Source organism: Oncorhynchus keta, unplaced genomic scaffold (assembly GCF_023373465.1).
Source record: "Oncorhynchus keta strain PuntledgeMale-10-30-2019 unplaced genomic scaffold, Oket_V2 Un_contig_1522_pilon_pilon, whole genome shotgun sequence".
Classification (NCBI taxonomy): Eukaryota; Metazoa; Chordata; class Actinopteri; order Salmoniformes; family Salmonidae; genus Oncorhynchus; species Oncorhynchus keta.
Window position 1 is genome coordinate 315,090 of NW_026279203.1, and position 14,819 is coordinate 329,908.

The 14,819-nt window shown below is 39.6% G+C and overlaps 1 pseudogene; it reads right to left on the bottom strand.

Annotated features, from left to right (window-relative positions):
- LOC127918901 (copine-4-like) overlaps positions 1-14,402 on the bottom strand; it is a 73,217-nt pseudogene extending 58,815 nt beyond the window's left edge.
- Positions 14,403-14,819: the final 417 nt, after the last annotated feature.

The following is a 14,819-nucleotide window of genomic DNA, read 5'->3' on the forward strand; positions in this document are numbered from 1 at the left end:
CTACTATTATGATGTTACTTATGATGCTACTATTATGATGTTACTATTATTATGCTACTATTATGATGTTACTATTATTAGGCTACTATTATGATGTTACTATTATGATGCTATTATTATGATGTTACTATTATGATGTTACTATTATGATGTTACTATTATTGATGTTATGTTTATGAGGCACTATTATGATGCTACTATTATGATGTTACTATTATGATGCAACTATTATGATGCTACTATTGATTACTATTATGATGCTACTATTATGATGTTACTATTATGAGGCTACTATTATGATGTTAATTATTATGATGCTACTATTATGATGTTACTATTATGATGTTACTATTATGAGGCAACTATTATGATGCTACTATTATGATGTTACTCTGAGGCAACTATTATGATGTTACTATTATGATGCTACTATTATGATGTTACTATATGATTATTATGATGTTACCTATTATGATGCTACTATTATGATGTTAGCTATTATGAGTGTTACTATTATGATGTTACTATACTGCTATTATGATGCTACTATTATGATGTTACTATGATTCACTATTATGATGCTACTATTATGATTCTACTATTATGATGCTACTATTATGATGCTACTATTATGATGTCTACTATTATGATGCTAGGCAACTATTATGATGCTACTATTATGATGCTACTATTATGATGTCTACTATTATGATGATTCTACTATTATGATGTTACTATTATGATCTACTATTATGATGCTACTATTATGATGCTACTATTATGATGCTACTATTATGATTACTATTATGATGTTACTATTATGATGCTATGTTGCTATTATGATTCTACTATTATGCTATGTTACTATTATGATGCTACTATTATGATGTTACTATTATGATTCTACTATTATGATGTTACTATTATGATGCTACTATTATGATTCTACTATTATGATGCTATTATTATGATGCTACTATTATGATGTTCTACTACTATTATGATGTTACTATTATGATGTTACTATATATGATGATGCTACTATTATGATGTTACTATTATGAGGCAACTATTCACAGGATGTTGCTATTATGATGCTACTATTATGATGTTACTATTATGATGCTACTATTATGATGTTACTATTATGATGTTACTATTATGAGGCTACTATTATGATTCTACTATTATTATGATGTTACTATTATGATGCTACTATTATGATGTTACTATTATGATGCTACTATTATGATGTTACTATTATGATGCTACTATTATGATGCTACTATTATGATGTTACTATTATGATGTTACTATTATGATGTTACTACTATTATGATGTTACTATTATGAGGCTACTATTATGATGCTACTATTATGATGTTACTATTATGATGTTACTATTATGAGGCTACTATTATGATGCTACTATTATGATGCTACTATTATGATGTTACTATTATGATTCTACTATTATGATGTTACTATTATGATGTTACTATTATGAGGCAACTATTATGATGTTACTACTATTATTATGATGTTACTATTATGATGCTACTATTATGATGCTACTATTATGAGGTTACTATTTGATGTTACTATTATGCAACTATTATGATGTTACTATTATGATGTTACTATTATGATGCTACTATTATGATGCTACTATTATGATGTTACTATTATGAAGCAACTATTATGATGCTACTATTGATGTTACTATTATGAGGCAACTATTATGATGCTACTATTATGATGTTACTATTATGATGTTACTATTATGAAGCAACTATTATGATGTTACTATTATGAGGCAACTATTATGATGCTACTATTATGAAGCAACTATTATGATGTTACTATTATGATGCTACTATTATGATGTTACTATTATGAAGCAACTATTATGATGTTACTATTATGATGTTACTATTATGATGTTACTATTATGAGGCAACTATTATGATGATGCTACTATTATGATGCTACTATTATGATGTTACTATTATGAGGCAACTATTATGATGCAACTATTATGATGTTACTATTATGTAGCTATTATGAGCTACATGTTACTATTATGATGCAACTATTATGATGTTACTATTATGAGGCTACTATTATGATGCTACTATTATGATGTTACTATTATGATGTTACTATTTATGTAACTATTATGATGCATGCTACTATTATGATGCTACTATTATGATGTTACTATTATGATGTTACTATTATGATGTTACTATTATGAGGCTACTATTATGATGCTACTATTATGATGTTACTATTATGATGTTACTATTATGATGCTACTATTATGATGTTACTATTATGAGGCTACTATTATGATGCTACTATTATGATGTTACTATTATGATGTTACTATTATGAGGCAACTATTATGATGCTACTATTATGATGTTACTATTATGATGTTACTATTATGAGGCTACTATTATGAGGCTACTATTATGATGCTACTACTATGATGTTACTATTATGATGTTACTATTATGATGCTACTATTATGATGTTACTATTATGATGTTACTATTATGAGGCTACTATTATGATGCTATTATTATGATGTTACTATTATGATGTTACTATTATGAGGCAACTATTATGATGCTACTATTATGATGTTACTATTATGATGTTATTACTATATTATGATGCTACTATTATGATGTTACTATTATGATGTTACTATTATGAGGCAACTATTTATGCTGCTATTATGTGTTACTATTATAGTGCAACTATTATGATGCTACTATTATGATGTTGCTATTATGAGGCAACTATTATGAAGCAACTATTATGATGTTACTACTATTATGATGTTACTATTATGAGGCAACTATTATGATGCTACTATTATGAAGCAACTATTATGATGTTACTATTATGATGTTACTATTATGATGTTACTATTATGAAGCAACTATTATGATGTTACTATTATGATGTTACTATTATGATGTTACTATTATGATGTTACTATTATGAAGCAACTATTATGATGTTACTATTATGATGTTACTATTATGATGTTACTATTATGAGGCAACTATTATGATGTTACTATTATGATGTAACTATTATGATGTTACTATTATGATGTAACTATTATGAGGCTACTACTATGATGTTACTATTATGATGTTACTATTATGATGCTACTATTATGAGGCTACTATTATGATGCTATTATTATGATGTTACTATTATGATGTTACTATTATTAGGCTACTATTTATGATGATTCTACTATTATGATGTGAACTATTATGATGTTGCTATTATGATACTATTATGATGTTACTATTATGATGTTACTATTATGAGGCTACTATTATGATGCTACTATTATGCTACTATTATGATGTTACTATTATGACTACTATTATGATGTTACTATTATGATGTTACTATTATGATTCTACTATTATGATGTTACTATTATGATGTTACTATTATGATGATTCTACTATTATGATGTTACTATTATGATGCTACTATTATGATGTTACTATTATGATGCTACTATTATGATGTTACTATTATGATGTTACTATTATGAGGCTACTATTATGATGCTATTATTATGATGTTACTATTATGATGTTACTATTATGATGTTACTATTATGATGTTACTATTATGATGTTACTATTATGATGTTACTATTATGATGTTACTATTATGATGTTACTATTATGATGCTACTATTATGATGTTACTATTATGATGTTACTATTATGATGCTACTATTATGATGTTACTATTATGATGTTACTATTATGATGTTACTATTATGATGTTACTATTATGAGGCTACTATTATGATGCTATTATTATGATGCTACTACTATGATGTTACTATTATGATGTTACTATTATGATGTTACTATTATGATGTTACTATTATGATGCTACTACTATGATGTTACTGTTATGATGTTACTATTATGAAGCAACTATTATGATGCAGGCAACTATTATGATGTTACTATTCTACTATTATGATGCTACTATTATGATGTTACTATTATGATGCTACTATTATGATGTTACTATTGAGGCAACTATTATGATGCTATTATTATGATGTATGATGCTACTATTATGATGTTACTATTATGAGGCTATTATGAGGCTACTATTATGATGCTACTATTATGATGTTACTATTATGATGTTACTATTATGATGCTACTATTATGATGTTACTATTATGATGTTACTATTATGATGCTACTATTATGATGTTACTATTATGATGTTACTATTATGATGTTACTATTATGATGTTACTATTATGAAGCTACTATTATGATGTTACTATTGAGGCAACTATTATGATGTTACTATTATGATGTTAATATTATGATGTTACTATTATGAGGCTACTATTATGATGTTACTATTATGATGCTACTATTATGATGTTACTATTATGATCCTACAATTATGATGTTACTATTATGATGCTACTATTATGATGTTACTATTATGAGGCTACTATTATGGTGCTAGTGGGCAAGACAGCATAGGACTCACCCTGAAACCACTGGTTGTTAAGCAGTGGCTCTGTATAATTTGAATATTTATTTCAAAAAGGTTTGCTGATACCGTGGGTGCAGTTAATATTGGTAGCAATATGGTCAGACAGTTTCTTAGCCTTCAACATTTACATGTGAATGATCTCTTTAGCTCCATGTCATTTCCTGCCCTGGGGTTAATTGCTGTTGGCCCCACCAACACACATCCAACCCTACAGTGACCTCATCACTCATACCCCTAAAGAGCACCACCGTGGCAACTGGGGCTGATTGAAATCTTGGGATGGAGAGGAGAGGTGTGATTGGTAACATGGAGGGATTGGGACAAGAAGTAGGTGGGAGGGAGTTGGGGGTGGGGGCATCGAGAGCTTAACCTCCTCCCACTCAGCACCACCCTCTCTATCTCCTTGACTGGAGAGGAGGGAATGAAGAATAGAGGGGAGGAGAGAGAGAAAGAGAGAGAGAGAGACTCAGTGCCCCTAAACACAATGAGACACTGCTGCAGCTCATTGTTGGTGCCTAAATGTTTAATGAGAAAGTCTTATTTGTTTAGAGCAGGCCTTTCAGGCGCTCATTAGACTAACTGTAGTTTAATGATTTAGTAATGCCAGAGAGTTAGAAAGGGGAAAAAGGCAATAATACACACACACACAAACAAGCACACACACAACACACACACACACACACACACACACACACACACACACACACACACACACACACACACACACACACACACACACACACACACACACACACACACACACACACACACACGAGGCAATAAAAGAAAAGGGGAAAGACGACCATGTGAGACAGAGAGGGAGGGGGCTGAAAGAGAACATGAGAGGGAGGAAAGAGGTGGTGGGGGCTGAAAGAGAACATGAAAGGGAGGAAAAGAGGTGGTGGGGGGCTGAAAGAGAACACGAAAGGGAGGAAAGAGGTGGTGGGGCTGAAAGAGAACAGGGGAGGAGAGAGGTGGTGGGGCTGAAAGAGAACACAAGAGGGAGGAAAGATGAACACGGGAGGGAGGAAAGAGGTGGTGGGGGGCTGAAAGAGAACACGGGGAGGGAGGAAAGAGGTGGTGGGGGCGAAAGAGACAGAGGGGGAGGAAAGAGGTGGTGGGGGCTGAAAGAGAACACGAGAGGGAGGAAAGAGGTGGTGGGGGCTGAAAGAGCTGAGAGGGAGGAAAGAGGTGGTGGGGGCTGAAAGAGAACACGAGAGGGAGGAAAGAGGTGGTGGGGGCTGAAAGAGAACACGAAAGAGGGAGGAAAGAGGAAGAAAGAGAACACGAGGGAGTGAAAGAGGTGGGGGGCTGAAAGAGAACACGAGAGGGAGGAAAGAGGTGGTGGGGGCTGAAAGAGAACACGAGAGGGAGGAAAGAGGTGGTGGGGGGAAAGGAACAAGAGGGAGGAAAGAGGTGGTGGGGGCTGAAAGAGAACACGAGAGGGAGGAAAGAGGTGGTGGGGGCTGAAAGAGAACACGAGAGGGAGGAAAGAGGTGGTGGGGGCTGAAAGAGAACACGAGAGGGAGGAAAGAGGTGGTGAAAAGAGAACAGGTGGTGGGGGCTGAAAGAGAACACGAGAGGGAGGAAAGAGGGGTGGGGGCTGAAAGAGAACACGGGAGGGAGGAAAGAGGTGGTGGGGGCTGAAAGAGAACACGAGAGGGAGGAAAGAGGTGGTGGGGGCTGAAAGAGAACACGAGAGGGAGGAAAGAGGTGGTGGGGTCTGAAAGAGAACACGAGAAGGAAAGAGGTGGTGGGGGCTGAAAGAGAACACGGGAGGGAGAAAGAGGTTGGAAAGGCCATGGTGGGGGCTGAAAGAGAACACGAGAGGGAGTGAAAGAGGTGGTCAGTCTCTCTCTTTCCATTGCTCACCTGCCAGTCAGTCCACACTGAAAGAGAACACGGGAGGGCAAAAGTGCTCAATCAGGTCCCTGACTGGATAGGATTGAGGCCATGGTGGGCCACCTGCCAGTCAGTCCACTACATACAATCAGACCACACACATACATACACAATCAGACACACCGTCTATACCTTTAGAGGCCGGTCATGGTCTCCACTGCAGAGGGAATTCAGGGAAGTCTTGAAGGTTTTCCACACCGGGTTAAGGTTGTTCATAACAGTCTGTGAGTGAAACAGGAAAGAGAAAAGTAAATAAGCTAAAGTAAATGGATGGATTCGTTTGAACAAAACGACTGCTGGTTTTACCTCTGTTCTGTGCACAAGCTGTAGCGTGTCGTCATCGTTCATCCTGAAGATCTCCAGGAAAGGGTCTGATTTGCTAAAAAAGTCCTGCACAGAGAGATACACAGTGGGCTTTCAGAAATACATCAACGACCATCTTAATACCATGCTGAGGGATTGCAATATTTCCCTCCCAACCGCTTTGGCCCTAAAACTGTGAAAGTGGTCAATAAAACACCTAACGTTGTTGTGAGGAAGATGGTTGCCATGTTGTCCAAATTCATGCATTTATCAAAGTCAACAAAACCCTGAGGTTCTCTACAAACGCTCCTGTATGTGTATAGGAAATCTACATGGAATATATATTACACATAGAATATACTGTACTGACATCTAACTAACTCTCTGCCACTATATCTCTTCCTGTGAGGCTGGTCTCTCTCCTTCCTGTTCATTGATTCATAGAGCTGAGCTGTGATGCAATCTGTAGGAGGGTTATCTCTGGTAACTCCCTAGACGGGTGCCAAAACTCCTGAACGGCTAAATTAGCTGAAGAAATACTGTACCTCATACAATAATCCAGACCCTGAGGTTGTAACTCGTTACAGTATACAGCTAAGACGCCTTTCAAATTGTCTTGGTACTTTGACTTATCTAATAAGAGCAGCACTGGGAAGTAGAAAATCACAGATTGTTCTCAACACTTTTGAACAACAAGTAGAAATGTCAAATTGCAGATTGCATTTCTTCAACAAGCAGGACGCACAGGATGTACTTCCGACACCCGGCAAGGCCAAAATCCCCGTCATTGGAAAGAGACGCAGGTATAGAGCATATAGGGCGGGGTGCCTTGTAAGGATCCGTCAACGGCGAGTGGGAAATCTGCCCTTACCATCAGTATTAACTGTAATATCTTATGTTTGTGTGTCTGAATGACGACATGGATAACATTCAGCTGGTTGTAACACCCGGGGTGTAGTGGGAAAGAAGTCAAGCGCAGGAAGCAGAGAGTTCAGGGTAGCACTACTTTTTAATGCACCACAACGGTGAACAGACGCCATCCCAAACAAATGCCCCAAACACGGGGGACTTAAACAGTCCAGCAAAATACAAACACATGGACAACCGTGACATACAGCCGTGTACACATGTACACTGAAAATAATCCTGCACAACCAGCAGGCGGGCCGGCTGGTAAATAAAGCCCAACCAATTAACCTAAACTAAACACAGGTGCAACCAATAAACAGAAAAGGGGAAAAGGGATCAGTGGCAGCTAGTAGCCGGTGACGACGACCGCCGAGCGCCACCCGAACAGGAAGGGGAGCCACCTTCAGAGTCGTGACACTGGTGGGATATACCATGCACCGGCTAGACAGAACAGCACACTCCGAAGACGAGGGTGGTCTGTGTATATTAGTAAACAACAGCTGGTGCACGAAATCTAAAGAAGTCTCTAGATTTTGCTCGCCTGAAGTGGAGTATCTCATGATAGTGTTCATCTATATTTTTGTGGCTGTTTATTTACCACCACAGATGGATGCTGGCACTAAGACCTCACTCAGGCAGCTGTATAAGGTAATAAGCAAACAGGAAACTGCTCACCCAGAAGCGGCGCTCTAGTGGCCGGGGACTTTAATGCAGGGAAACATTAATCCATTTTACCTCATTTCTATCAGCATGTTAAATGTCAACCAGAGGGGGGATTCTAGATCACCTTTAAGGCACACACAGAGACGCGTACAAACCTTTCCTCGCCCTCCTTTGGCAAATCTGACCGTAATTCTATCCTTCTGATTCCTGCCGACAAGCAAAACTAAAGCAGGAAGCACCAGTGACTCAGTCTATTAAAAAAGCAGTCAGATGAAGCAGATGCTAAACTACAGGACTGTTTTGTTATCACAGACTGGAATATGTTCCGGGATTCTTCCGATGACATTGAGAGGACACCACATCAGTCACTGGCTTTTATAAGTGCATCAAGGACGTCGTCCCCACAGTGACTCTACGTACATAGCCCAACCAGAAGCCATGGATTACAGACAACATTCCCACTGAGCTAAAGGGTAGGTCCGGAACTCTAACCTGGAAGCTTATAAGAAATCCTACTATGCCTAAAGGACTAAAATTGAATCGTAATACACCGGCTCCGATTCTCGTCGGTTGTGGCAGGGCCTGCAAACTATTACAGACTACAAATGGAAGCACAGCCGCGAGCTGTCCAGTGACACGAGCCTACCAGACGAGCTAAATCACTTCTATGCTCGCCGAGGCAAGCAACATTGAGGCAACACTGAGGTAGCCGTTGTGAGTAAGGCCGCTGGCAAGGCATGTGCTGACCAACTGGCAGGTGTCTTCACTGACATTTTCAACATGTCCTGATTGAGTCTCTAATACCAACATGTTTTCAAGCAGACCACTATAGTCTCTGTGCCCAAGAACACGAAGGCAACCTGCCTAATTGACTACAGACCCGTAGCACTCAAGTCCGTAGCCGTGAGTGCTCGGCTGGTAATTGCTCACATCAACACCATTATCCCAGAAACCCTAGACCCACTCCAATTTGCATACCGCTCAAACAGATCCACAGATGATGCAATCTCTATTGCACTCCACACTGCCCTTTCCCACCTGGACAAAAGGAACAGCTATGTGAGAATACTATTCATTGACTACAGCTCAGCGTTCAACACCATAGTGCCCTCAAAGCTCATCACTAAGCTAAGGATCCTGGGACTAAACACCTCCCTCTGCAACTGGATCCTGGACTTCCTGACGGGCCGCCCAGAGGTGGTAAGGGTAGGTAGCAACACATCTGCCACACTGATCCACAATACTGGAGCATCTCAGAGGTGTGTGCTCAGTCCCCTCCTGTACTCCCTGTTCACCCACGACTGCATGGCCAGACACGACTCCAACACCATAATTAAGTTTGCAGACGACACAACAGTGTTAGGCCTGATCACCGACAACGACGAGACAGCCTATGGGGAGACACCTGGCCGGGTGGTACCAGAATAACAACCTATCCCTCAATATAATCAAGACAAAGGAGATGATTGTGGACTACAGGAAAAGGAGGACCGAGGACGCCCTCATTCTCATCGAGGGGCTATAGTGGAGCAGGTTGAGAGCTTCAAGTTCCTTGGTGTCCACATCACCAACCAACTTTTTACACTGCTGCTACTCTCTGTTTATCATCTATGCATAGTCACTTTAACTATACCTACATGTACATATTACCTTAATTAGCCCGACTATCCGGTGCCCCCACACATGGACTCTGTACCCTGTATACAGCCTCGCTACTGTTATTTTCACTGTCATTTTACTGTTTTTCAAATTTCTTTACCGATCTATTGTTTACCTAATACCTATTTTTTACTTAAAAATGGCACTGTTGGTTAGTGCTTGGAAGTAAGCATTTCACTGTAAGGTCTACACCTGTTGTATTCGGCACACGTGACAAATACACTTTGATTTGATTTGAATTGGGGCCAGCAATGGTCATGATATATCCTGGTCTGGTTATGCACACCTGATGTCTGATCCTAGTACTACAATCAACTTGACTGGATGTTCCAGGAGAAAAATTCTCTCAAAACACCTGCTGATCAGAATAAATCTGCAGTTCCAAAAGACGAAATCAATCATTTATAAACACGATTCTTACTGATAGGATAATGATAGGAAAGTTAAGAGCACATCGCTTTGATTGATTGCATTTCTCCCTGCAGATGGAATGCTTATTTGCATTTTAGTGCTGGAATAATGTACTTTAGCACCTGTGGTGAGGGAAAACTTATTTCAGTTGAAGGCGGACACACACACACACACACACACACACACACACACACACACACACACACACACACACACACACACACACACACACACACACACACACACACACACACACACACACACACACACACACACACACACACACACACACAGCATCTTCCATTTAGTGGAGATTAACTCATTTAAATTAGACTGTGATTAGATATACACTGGGGCTGAGAAAGACACCAGGAGACGTAAAAACATCTCTTGACTTAACCACAAACACACCACACACACCTCTGCTCTCTCTCTCCTTTCTTATCTCCCCATCTGTGTGAGCCAGAACCACAAACACAGCAGGAGAGACTGAGGAGGGATTGGTTCTCTGTATCTAATGTGTTTCTGTTGTAATTATTCCTCTGATGGGATTTTCCCCTTGAAGCATAGCTCTATGTGTATAATCATTGTTCTGAGACCAGTTGATGCCATGGTTAATGGAGAGGATATACAATAATGTAATGCATTCATAATCAAATTAAACATGTTCTGTAGTGTTGCAACCTACCTTGTCGTCAAGTTTCCTGGCACTGAAAGAAAGTTCCACATAATCATCATTCCCTGTCAGCTCCTCGGCGGTGACCTGCAGGTACATAACACACACCTGGTTCTAATATTCACACACAACTGGTTCTAATATTCACACAACTGGTTCTAATATTCACACCTGGTTCTAATATTCACACACACCTGGATCTAATATTCACACACAACTGGTTATAATATTCACACACACCTGGTTCTAATATTCACACACCTGGTTCTAATATTCACACACACCTGGTTCGAATATTCACACACCTGGTTATAATATTCACACACACCTGGTTCTAATATTCACACACCTGGATCTAATATTCACACACAACTGGTTCTAATATTCACACACCTGGTTCTAATATTCACACACACCTGGATCTAATATTCACACACCTGGTTCTAATATTCACACACACCTGGTTCTAATATTCACAAACACATTTACATTACATTTACATTTAAGTCATTTAGCAGACGCTCTTATCCAGAGCGACTTACAAATTGGTACATTCACCTTATGACATCCTGGTTCTAATATTCACACACACCCTGGTTATAACCAGATCTAATATTCACACACAAGTTTAATATTCACCAGAAAAAAGTTATGTTTATGAATGAAATAGTGAATTTGTAATCAATTGTAGTAAAACACATGATAGGCATATTGTCTTTCATACTTTGTTCTGTATCTGCCTCCAGATTCATATGTATTTGTCAACTGTTTAGATATGAAATACTGTGGAACCCCTCCTCATCTGGTGTAATATAAGTCCTATTGACACTTTCTTTCTGCTGGGAGCTCGTTTTTTCATAATGACCTTGAGATACCGCTCTATTTAGTTCTCTTTTATATAGTACTATTGTGTGTGTGTGTGTGTGTGTGTGTGTGTGTGTGTGTGTGTGTGTGTGTGTGTGTGTGTGTGTGTGTGTGTGTGTGTGTGTGTGTGTGTGTGTGTGTGTGTGTGTGTGTGTGTGCGTGTGTGTGTGCGTTGTGTGTGTGTGTGTGTGTGTGTGTGTGTGTGTGTGTGTGTGTGTGTGTGTGTGTGTGTGTGTGTGCGTGCGTGCGTGGGTGTGTGCGTGCGTGCGTGCGTGCGTGCGTGCGTGTGTGCAAGGTGTATGTGTGGTGTGTGTGTCGTGCGTGCGTGCGTGTGTGTGTGTGTGCGTGTGGCCCAATAAAATATGATTTACACTATTAAGAATGCCTTGATGCCTTGTTAAAATAGGTTATTTTCCATGCATAAGCAAACAGGCAATGTGCTTCAGCAACAAAACAATATGTATGTTCATCTCAAACAGACACATGAATGCATATCTATTTGTTAAGTTCAGATGCTACTCTACACCAAACCCAGAAAGTGTCATAAATAACTCCCCGTATCTGAATGAAAGTTTGTCTGGTCACTTTTGAATTTAGATTAGGTGGTGGGCTTCTCAAATCAAATCAAATCAATTGTATTGGTCACAGACACCTGATTAGCAGATGTTATTGAGGGTGTAGCGAAAATGCTTGTGCTTCTAGCTCCGATAGTGCAGTAATATATAACAAGTAATATATAACAAATTACACAACATATACCCAATACACACACATGGAATGAATTAAGACTATATACATACAGACGAGCGATGTCAGAGAGGAACGGACTAAGATCCAGTAGAATAGTATAGAAAACAGTATCTACAAATGAGATGAATAATGCAAGTTAAAATGTAACCATTATTAAGTGAATGAGATGCCGTAGAATAGTATAGAATACAGTATCTACAAATGAGATGAATAATGCCAGATATGTAAACATTATTAGTGTTCCATTCCTTAAAGTGGCCAGTGATTTCTAGTCTATAACTATAGGCAGCAGCCTCTAATGTGCTAGTGATGGCTGTTTAACAGTCTGATGGCCTTGAGATAGAAGCTGTTTTTTTCAGTCTCTCGGTCTCCGCTTTGATGCACCTGTGCTGACCTCGCCTTCTGGATGATAACGGGTGAACAGGCAGTGGCTCGGGTGGTTGATGTCATTGATGATCTTTTTGGCCTTCCTGTGACATCGGGTGCCGTAGGTGTCCTGGAGGGAGTGGGTAGTTTGCCCCGGTGATGCATGCAGACCGCACCACCCTCTGGAGAGCCTTGCGGTTGCGGATGGTGCAGTTGCCATACCAAGCGTTGATACAGCCCAACTGGATGCTGTCAATTGTGCATCTGTAAAGGTTTGTGAGGGTTTTAGGTGACAAGACACATTTTCTTTAGCCTCCTGAGGTTGAAGAGGCGCTGCTGTGCCTTCTTCACGATGCTGTCTGTGTGGGTGGTCCATTTCAGTTTGTCAGTGATGTGTACGTCCAGGAACTTGAAGCTTTCCACATTCTCCACTGCTGTCCCGTCGATGTAGATAGGGGGTGCACCCTCTGTTGTTTCCTGAAGTCCATGATCATCTCCTTTGTTTTGTTGATGTTGAGTGAGAGGTTGTTTTCCAGGCACCACACTCCCATAGTCCACACCTCCTCCCTGTACTGTCTCATCATTGTTGGTAATTAAGCCTACTAGTGTTGTGTTGTCTACAAACTTGATGATTGAGTTGGATGCGTGCTTGGCCATGCAGTCATGGGTGAACAGGAGTACAGGAGGGGGCTGAGCACGCACTCCACCCTTGTTGAGGATCGGAGTGGAGGTGATGTTTCCTACCCTCACCACCTGGGGCGGCCCGTCAGGAAGTTCAGGACCCAGTTGCACAGGACGGGTTTCAGACCAGGGCCTCAAGCTTAAGGACAAGCTTGGAGGGTACTATGGTGTTGGATGCTGAGCTGTAGTCAATAAACAGCATTCTTACATAGGTATTCCTCTTGTCCAGATTGGATAGGGCAGTGTGCAGAGTGATGGCGATTGCATCGTCTGTGGATCTATTGGGGCAGTAAGCAAATTGAAGTAGGTCTAGGTGGTAGGTAAGGTAGAGGTGAAATTATCCTTGACTAGTCTCTCAAAGCAATTCTTGATGACAGAGTTGAGTGCTATGGGGTGATAGTCATTAAGTTTAGTTACCTTTGCTGCTTTAGACACAGACAGACAGACAGACAGACAGACAGACAGACAGACAGACAGACAGACAGACAGACAGACAGACGAGAGACAGACAGACAGACAGACAGGACAGGAGCTAGGTGACAGACTAGGTGACAGACAGGGGCCTTACCATGATGAAGGACTTGCTCACTGTGCTGCCCTGTTTGAGCAGTGGTTTGGTGAGCTTCCTTTGGGACACAATCTGTTTGGAGAGAGATAAGAGGTGAGACTCCCTGACTCAGTGCCTCACATCAACAACACAGCAACTCAGGAGAACCAGAGGGGGAAACTGGGACGAGGGAATCGCTGGCAGTCAAAAAAGAAAGAAAGAAAAATGAAGAGTTTTGCACAAATGTCTGAAGGAAAGAGAGTGTGGTTGTATAGGGTGAGGTTGGGGAGTTCTGACGAGACGTTTTGCCGTAAACACATGCTGGAAAGATGCCATAAAATAATTGGATGCTGTGAGGCTTTCCACATTATGCAATTAAGATGCAATGAGAGTCTTTGTAAAGGTTCAAAGCCCTCTCAGTAAATTCTCAATGCTGGAATTTTTGCATGGTACAGTAGGTCTATTGGATGATTTTTTGAGAATAAAATGAAGTAAAACTGTAGAAATACA